Source organism: Gavialis gangeticus, unplaced genomic scaffold, assembly GCF_001723915.1.
Source record: "Gavialis gangeticus isolate Ggan-Ray unplaced genomic scaffold, GavGan_comp1, whole genome shotgun sequence".
Taxonomy (NCBI): Eukaryota; Metazoa; Chordata; order Crocodylia; family Gavialidae; genus Gavialis; species Gavialis gangeticus.
In genome coordinates this window covers 7,545,189-7,553,151 of record NW_017729030.1, presented here as the reverse complement: position 1 = coordinate 7,553,151, position 7,963 = coordinate 7,545,189, and the positions used below count along the sequence as shown (strand labels likewise).

The window sequence follows — 7,963 nt, the reverse complement described above, 5'->3', positions numbered from 1 at the left end:
ACCGCTTTTCCCGCAGGTTTCCAGGGGCGCCTCGCAGGCGTCACCCCCAGTCAGAGGCAGCCTCGCCCCCGCGCCCTCGCCATTGGCTGCGGCCGACGGAGCCGCCCCGCCCCCTGCCCCGCCTGGGCTCCCCGCCAAGCAGCCAGCTGGGTCCTAGCACACCACTTTCCCCGGTGCGGTGCTCTGCTGTGCCCTGTCTCCCGTGCGCGCTGCGCAGCCGCAGCCGGACGCGGTGTGCGCGTCACGCAGGCAGCGCTGTGGGAGGCTTAAATAGGCCGGGCTGGCTCTGGGGCTGCAGAGCGTTGTGGGTGGTGTCCGTGCGGGTGAGTGCGCGCTCTAGCTGCCGTTATCCGGGTGGCTGCTCCCCGTGCGCCTCCTCCCGGGCTGGGCTGGGTCGGGTCGGGTGTTGCCGCTTGCGGGCGCCGCGGGCCGTTGGGGGCGGGTCCGGCCTCGTCTCTCTGAGAGGGCAGGGAGGGAGCCGACAAGGCCCGGGAGGGGGGCCCTTTCGCCGCGGCTGGGGGAGTTGGAGCAGGGGATGCCGGTAACGGTGCTTCTTCCCCTGGCCCGCGCTCACGAAGCTTTCGCATCTTAACTGCAGCCCTCCCGAGCCTCAGTGTCCCCCTGTGCCCCCAGCCCAAGGGAGTGCAGGTCCCCGCTGCTCCCAGTGGCACTTCCTTGCCCGATGGGGGGCTCGGGGTAAGCTGCCTTGGAGCCATCTTTAAAGGCAGTGGTGGAGCGAGCTGGCAAAAACAAGCTCCTTGTTTGTGGTGATGCCAGAGGAGAGCCAGCTCCCCTCCCTTCCCCTCTCCTGCGGACCTGGTGGGGCTGTTTTACCACGAAGGGAGCCAGGTGGAGGGAGGCTGATGGCAGGGTTTGGAGTGGCTGGTTTCAGGGCCTGACTGGCTGGGGATGTGCCTGCTGCAGGTTGCCCAGGGCTGCTGTTTCCAACCAGGGAGAAGAAGGAGCTGCCAGCTAGTCACTTGACTTAACTAGCGAGCCACTGTTTATGTGTTACTCTCTGGGTTGTTGCACCCCATGTCATGCATGGGACCTTCCAGGAGTTGTCAAAAGTACAAATCCAGATGTGGAGTAAGGAAAATGGGGTTTAAGATGGTAGGCTTATAATTATGCTTCCTAGTGCCTGTAATCTTAAACTCTCCAGCTGTAGTGTCTGCACTATTGGACTGAATCAGCAACTTAAGCTTTCTTCTGACTTGATGCTGTCTTTTTGTTTTTGTTTTGTTTTTCTTTGTTTTTTTTTTTTGAAGGCACCAGCACAATATCTTCAACTTCAGCTGTTCAACAGGAGTGCATCTTTATAATTGCTGAACAGTCTTCTGAATTTCTGCATCGCTGTCTGCAGTGGGCTTTCTGGCATATTGGACTCTATTTTGACTGACACACCTGACGGGGGAAGGGCTGGATCCAAAGGTGCCTCTACAAGATGAGCTGCTCAGATCTTGTGATTAGAAAGGTTGAAGTGTAAAAGCAGTGCCATATCAAGCCCTCTCTGTGACTGTACCTAGATCGTAAAGCCTTCCAAAGTGGCTTAAGCTCTCATTTGCTATAAGTAGTCTCTAAACCTGTTCTTAAACCAGTTGAGCAGTACCGACATGCTTGTAGTTTGAGGGTACGCTCCCAAGTGATCCGAGTAGTCTTTAGGTATGTGCATGCTGTAGGCTGCATAGGATTGCACAGATTCATATTCATTGATGTTGTGTTGGGCAATAACAGTACCAGGTAATTGAATAGCTTCTCTTGCATTCTATGTTACTTGTTATGTTGGAGCACTTCTGTTGGTAAGTGGTTCTTGCAAGTCCAGACTTAAGATTCCTCAGTCATAACAAGTGGGATGTTCAGGGTTTGTTTGTTTTTTGTTTGTTTGTTTGTTTTTAAATAAAAAAGTTCAAACGGTGGTTGATGGAAGGACAAAGCGGAATGCTTAGTTACCATCTATAATGTTGCCCAGTCAGACCCTTGAGCAAATGGTCTGAGCCACATTTGACAACTGCAGTGAATAAATCTAAATCTAAACTTGTAGGTTTGCTTTGCAACTAACTTTACAAACATGAGGTTGTAACTAGGTCATTGATTTCACACAAGCAAAAGGGTGCTAGCTCCTGCCTCAAAGACAAATAACAAGTTAATCTAGGGGAGCACACTAAACCTAATAATTCAAAGGGGAAAGAATGGGGGGAAGCTTTTCTTGTAATTTTAGTTTTGCTTTAATTCCTTATGTTCAGATTCCTAAGTGTGACTTACCAATCTGCTGTGTGGGGAAGGAGAAGGAGGGAGGTATGAGTTCCTTATTGGTGGTGATTTTTGTGGGGGGAAGGGGGGTAGTATGCATGGATCCTTCTGCAAGTAACACTTGCCATTGCAAAACGACAAACTTCATGTGGCTTGTTAGGATTTGTAAATGTGTTTAAATTATGTGCATTGTTAGTAACCAAAAAGAAAGCTACAGATTAGTCTTGGGTAGTCTTGAAAGATGAATTGCACTGAATGAAGACAATAGAAATGGGCTAAAATGCACGTCGGAATTTAAGAGTAGGGTTTAAGAAATCCATTAAGTATACTTAACTGAAGCAGGAAGCTAGTAGCTTCCCAAACCCTGTTTCTGCCTGTGAATTGCAAGCAAGTGTTTTGCTGCACATCAGCTCTGTTGGCTTTTGGTGGCCTGAGAATGGTTTGGTTACATATTCTGGCTTCAGGCTATATTAATTCTATGTAAAATACTTAATACATTGCATATAACTGGTGAATATAACTACCCCAAAAGTGCCCTTGCAAATGGGAGAAGTGGGTTGGCCAATTGTAAGTGCAAGGTGGTGCATGAGACAGCACGTAAAAAAACCTTAAGCCTTGTTGCCTGAGTGGAGGGGCTTGCAGGTTGACCTCTGAAACTAGGATGGCTGACAGTGCTGGAGGCTATGTTCTTATTTTCTGCAATGCACAATTGCAGAAATGCTTTTTGGGTGAAGACTGTTGAAAATTAAGCTGTCACAAGCTACCAAGTCTGATAGCTCACTTTAACTGCTGTTTGATAAATATTTTTAACCCTGAGACAAATTTTCTTGCTTACTGACAAGCAAAAACAATATTCTCCTTGGACCCAAGACTCCTCTCAGTGGCCGACTTGCCCAGGAGGATGACCATTTCTGCTAAGGCCCTGTCTTGTAAAATGATTCTGTGTGTTTTTTTTTTTGTGGAGGAGAAAGGGGGGACAGAAGAGATGTCCAGTGCTCAGCATGAGCAGCAGTCCTTGAATGCGGAAACTGTAGGCTTCTTAGCCTGCCAGTAACTTGTATATTCACCCTTTTAAAGGGGAGGCCTCTTTGTGCTCCCCTTCATGGCATAGACTTGTTCTAGCTAACTAAAAAATTAAATACTCACTGCAGTGTAGTTTTTGGGAGGAAGTAAAACATTGCATATCAGCATTGGGGCAAAGGAATGCTGGGTTTCTCCTATACAGGAAAGAAGCTGGCCAACCTGCTTCTTGTCTCAATACTAGAATTACTAGACTTGTGGCACCATTCTGAAAATGCCAGCTCTTGGCTTTCAGTCTTCTGAAGAAGAAACAAATAGAGCAGTTATGCAAAAACATCAGAACCACCACAGCAGGACAGAATTTTTTTAACATTATGAATTGTGTGTGGGTGTTTACACAGCACTTAAGGGTCTTGCAGCACCATGAGTAAGAATCGCTGATGTTAGGCTTACGGATAGAGGTCAGACCACTTGATAGTGAGGAAGAGTGGTCCCATAATGCTTGACTTCTTTCTAGAGACTGCAGTGCAAACATGTGAAAACAAGGTATCTTGTTATAATTTAACTTTGACTTGACTGAATTGGTTTACTTTTGCATTAAACTGGAGGTGATAAGTTGTGCAAGAATGTGCTGCTCGTGAACAGTCTCAAATGATCAGCTGGGCAGTATTGTTGCTTGATGTACTCTTTCCTGAAGCTGCTGAAATTGTTAAAATACCACAGTCTAGTTAGACTACTGGTGTGTGCCACCAAGCAAGCCCTGCTGTGTAGGGCTACACTGTGCATCTGATTTTAGCTGAATGGGAAAAAGTTTAGCTACAGGATCTGAGAATAAACTTTAGAAATCAGCACCTCCAACTGGAATAATAGATTCTGACACCAAAATGGCTGTTCATAAGTTTTTGTTTTTTTTTTTTCCTATTAATCATTATCCTGGTGGGACTGTTCAGCGGCTTGGCATACTCAAAAGTATGTCAGGATGAGACGTTTTCCTGAACAAAAACAAATCAGTGATTTATAATAAGAAGCACTTAAGTGGTTATTTATTTTTAGTGTGGTGCTGTTAGTTCCATCCGACAGTTTAACATGCACAAAAGGCTCTTGGGCATAATTGACACAGGTCACTCTTCCAGAACTTGAGTGACCTTTCCATAATATTTATGGGCATTATTTTGATGTTAAATATAAAGGTGCCATCCTGTAACTTCAGGAGAAACTGCCTTGAAATGCATGACTATAAAAGTGGAAGGCGATCTAAGGACTTTGCTGTTTTGTTAGATGTAATGCTGAGGAAAGTCTAACTGTTCATGAGTTGTCATGATCAACTTAACTTTCTCAGATTGACATTTGCTCTATTACAAGCATGAGCAAGTCCTACATTAAATTCAGAAAGCCATATGAAATCAATGGACCTGATGCGTGAGCAGAGTAGAGCAACCCTGTGGTGCAGTACTGTGGAGCCTATGTCCGCATAACACATGAACATTATTTTATGCTATGTTGGCTTGTAGGCTGCCTGCCCTCCTTGCTACTGGTTCAGCAGGTGACTTGGTTCCTCTTTCCTTTAGTTCAGGGCTGTTCAACTTCTGAGTGACTGTGGGCTGCACTTTGCCAATGCCCTGCATGCCATGCTCCTGGAGGTTCTCCCACCTCAACATCATACTATGCCTCGTCATTCCCCGTGGGGTCCCCATGTCTCTTCTTCCCTCTTCCCTTCCCACCCCGCCTCAAGCTGCCTAGCTGAGGGAGAGTCCAACAGCACCAGGAGAGTAGTGGGGGAGCAACGCTTGGACCTGGGGGTGCTTCAGGCTAACCCCTTGGGCTGGATTTGACCATGGGCTGCCAGTTGGACAGCTCTGCTCTAGCTGTTTTGGCACTCTTAAGGCCCTTGCTTGTCACTGCACTTGACTAGTCTCCTACAACCCTTTGGAGTAGGAGAAGGAATTTGGGGGGGGATAGGGGTGTGGGAGAGAAACACTTTCATAAGTGATTGGTTAATTGTAAAGGCTAGATTATTTTAGATTTTAAACACTACCTGGGGGTGTCTGTAGCACCCTCTCTAATGTTCTTCTCTTCCATTAGGCTTCAACATTATGCTGCACTCGCAATATTTATCACCAGCCTGAGGCAGAATGAGAATGAGGAGAGCATTTGTCCCAGGGCAAGCTGTGTCTGTTTTTGTCCTGTAACAGAAGAGTTTCAGAATGTGTGTACATGCATCACCCTTCCAGTCGGGGTCTAGTGAGTCGCTGAATGCACCAGCAGTTTTCTGCCACTGATTCAATGGTGCAATCCCAGGATATCCATTCAGACACTTTGCAGTGTTTTGGTACTAACTGTTAGCAGTTCTTGTCTTGTGAACCTTCTTAGGTTTTGTCCTGGCACAGTGGAATTGGATGTCTGAACAATTGCATTTTATCCTGAGATAAAATGGTTTATTCCAGGACAAATGCAATGTTTTTGTAGCCTGTGACCTTGAGCAATCAAGAGATGTCTTGGGAATTGTGTAGTGCAAGTTGTAGCAGTTCAAGTGAAGAAACTGGAAAGGCGAATTGTTGGGATATCTTGCAGTGTAACTGGTGAAATGGCACATCCACTTTACCCTAAACATAGGCCAATACCCTTAAAGTGATTTTGGCCACCCCCTGTAGTACAGAAGGTAGGAAACTAACTTTGTAAATCCCACTCGATCTCTTGGAAGCAGTTTGGCGGGAGGGCACTAATGGAAGTAGAGCAATGCATCTAATTCCAACCCCACCCTTACTGTTTTAACCCATGAAACATCCTTTAATGTGATCAACCTCTGCTTAGTGTCTTGCTTCTCTAAATACAGAGGAAGAGAAGTAATTGGTTCTTTTCTCTGTTGCAAGAAAAAAAAAAAGATGACTGCTGCTCTCCTGTTTTCTTTCATTACACTCGAATGATGTCTGGTTATTGATAGACAATAGGAGAGCTTGCAGCCCTTTGTAAATAGACCATTGTACTACTGTGAGTAGGAGGAGCAAAGAATGAACGCATCTTGCCAACTTGGATTGCTGCTTCAAGACACAGGCTGTACTGTAGTCTTGGATGCTGCAGTATTTTCTTGTGTGTGTCTGAAGGGAGCTTTCTTTATCTGCCTAGTCAACCTTTTTAACAATTTAATATGACGTTGGTTGGAGGGACACTTTCACAGATAGAAAAGCAAATTTTGTCTGTCCAGCCAGGATTGAAAACTTATGCTGTTTGCCTAAAGTTACTAGTTTTTAGATGGTGACTTGTATCTTCTAAATAGCTCTTGTGGCAGGGTTTTGGCAGAAGGGTTAGAGTAACATGAGAGAAGTAGCTCATATGAACCAGGGGACAGTTAGAAACATCTTGGTATTCACTGCCTTCGGTAAAGGTTCGGAGGTCTTGGATCAATTTCTACTCTAGACCCATCTCCGTCTTAAGGGCTTGAAGGACATAAGTGTTTGTTACTTAGGATCTTTTTGTTGTGCCTTGCATTCTCTAGATAAGGATTCTGCTACTTGTCATGTCCTCATGCTCTGCAACTTTGTAGTGTCAAGGTAATAGTACTCTTAGCAAGCTAATATGAAGTAGGCCACCTATCCTTGTCTTGCCACAACTTCACATTTTCAACACTGACAAACTCAGCTTTGTCTTCAGACAAACGCTTTTGTTTCTTGCCAGCCTTTGATCAGCAAACTTGTTATCTAGTGGGTAGGCTAGGGAAGAGAAAAATCTTAATAAATATTAATTTTCTAAATGTTTTTTAGGGGCTTTGTGGGCTGGATAAAATGGGCTGGTGGGCCGGATCTGGCCCCCAGGCTGTATTTTTGCCAGCCCTGTGATAGGGGGATGGAAGCACACATCTTAAGAAGGTGCTGACTGAGTAAAACATTCATCGGTTTTTGGGTGGTTTTTTTTTTTTTTTTTTAGTACAAAGTTAGGAAGGAAAGAGAGCAAAAGTCACAAACAAATATAGGTGCTTAAATTCAAGAAAGCAATTTAGGCATCCCCTCTGGTTGTCGAAGAGTACTCTCAAACCTAGATGCTTAAGGAGTGATGCATGTCCCCCACAAAGGTAACCTTGTTTTGGGCACGTAGCTGAGCCAAACATTTAGCTTTCTTAAGGTTACTTTATGATTTGCTAACCATGCATCCTGGTATCAAAGTCATCTAAGCCCCAGCCCAGCAGGTGATCTGAGCTTACCTAATGAAAATACCATGGAGTCTAGCACCGCTGTTCTCTCTTAAAGGCGGCAGGATTGTCAGCTTCTGCATGGCACAAGAGGTATTCAAATACCTCTTTAAAAGTAGAGGATCTGGCTTCTAGGTTTTTCTCAGCCTGAGTGGTTCAAAGGTACAACTTTCTGGTGGAGGAGAGAGCTGTAGCTGGCAGGCTAGGCTATGCTGGACTAGACGAGGGGAAACTTGAATCCTATTGAACCTGGGGGGGAATACTGCACCCAGCTCAGTCTAGCCTAGTGGTTAGGGAGCTCCCCTGTGTTTTGATAAAGCTGTTCTTACTATGCTTTTGGCTCTGTCCTTTTAAAAAGTGGATGGGCAGGTGGTAGGATGAATGAAGGAAGTGCAGTGGTTTCTTATACCTGGGTGTAAATGGCAGTTGGGAAGTATGGCTGGAATTGCCTGGAGGGTTTGCTTGCGCAGGGGTTTAGGTAGTGGTAGTTGGATATATGGTGAGGGGGAC

General features: G+C 45.7%; 1 protein-coding gene across 4 annotated transcripts in view; it reads left to right on the top strand.

The window, feature by feature from the left end:
• The first annotated feature begins 214 nt into the window (after positions 1-214).
• Positions 215-7,963, top strand: part of ACSL1 (acyl-CoA synthetase long-chain family member 1) — an 87,153-nt gene continuing 79,404 nt past the window's right edge. For 2 of the 4 annotated variants that reach the window (XM_019521911.1, XM_019521908.1), the window contains exons 1-2: positions 215-323; positions 1,269-1,431. The gene's annotated coding sequence lies outside the window, so the exon portion shown is untranslated. Of the gene's footprint in view, positions 324-1,268; positions 1,475-7,963 lie in introns of all 4 variants that reach the window. The other 2 variants (XM_019521909.1, XM_019521910.1) reach the window with 2 other exon arrangements.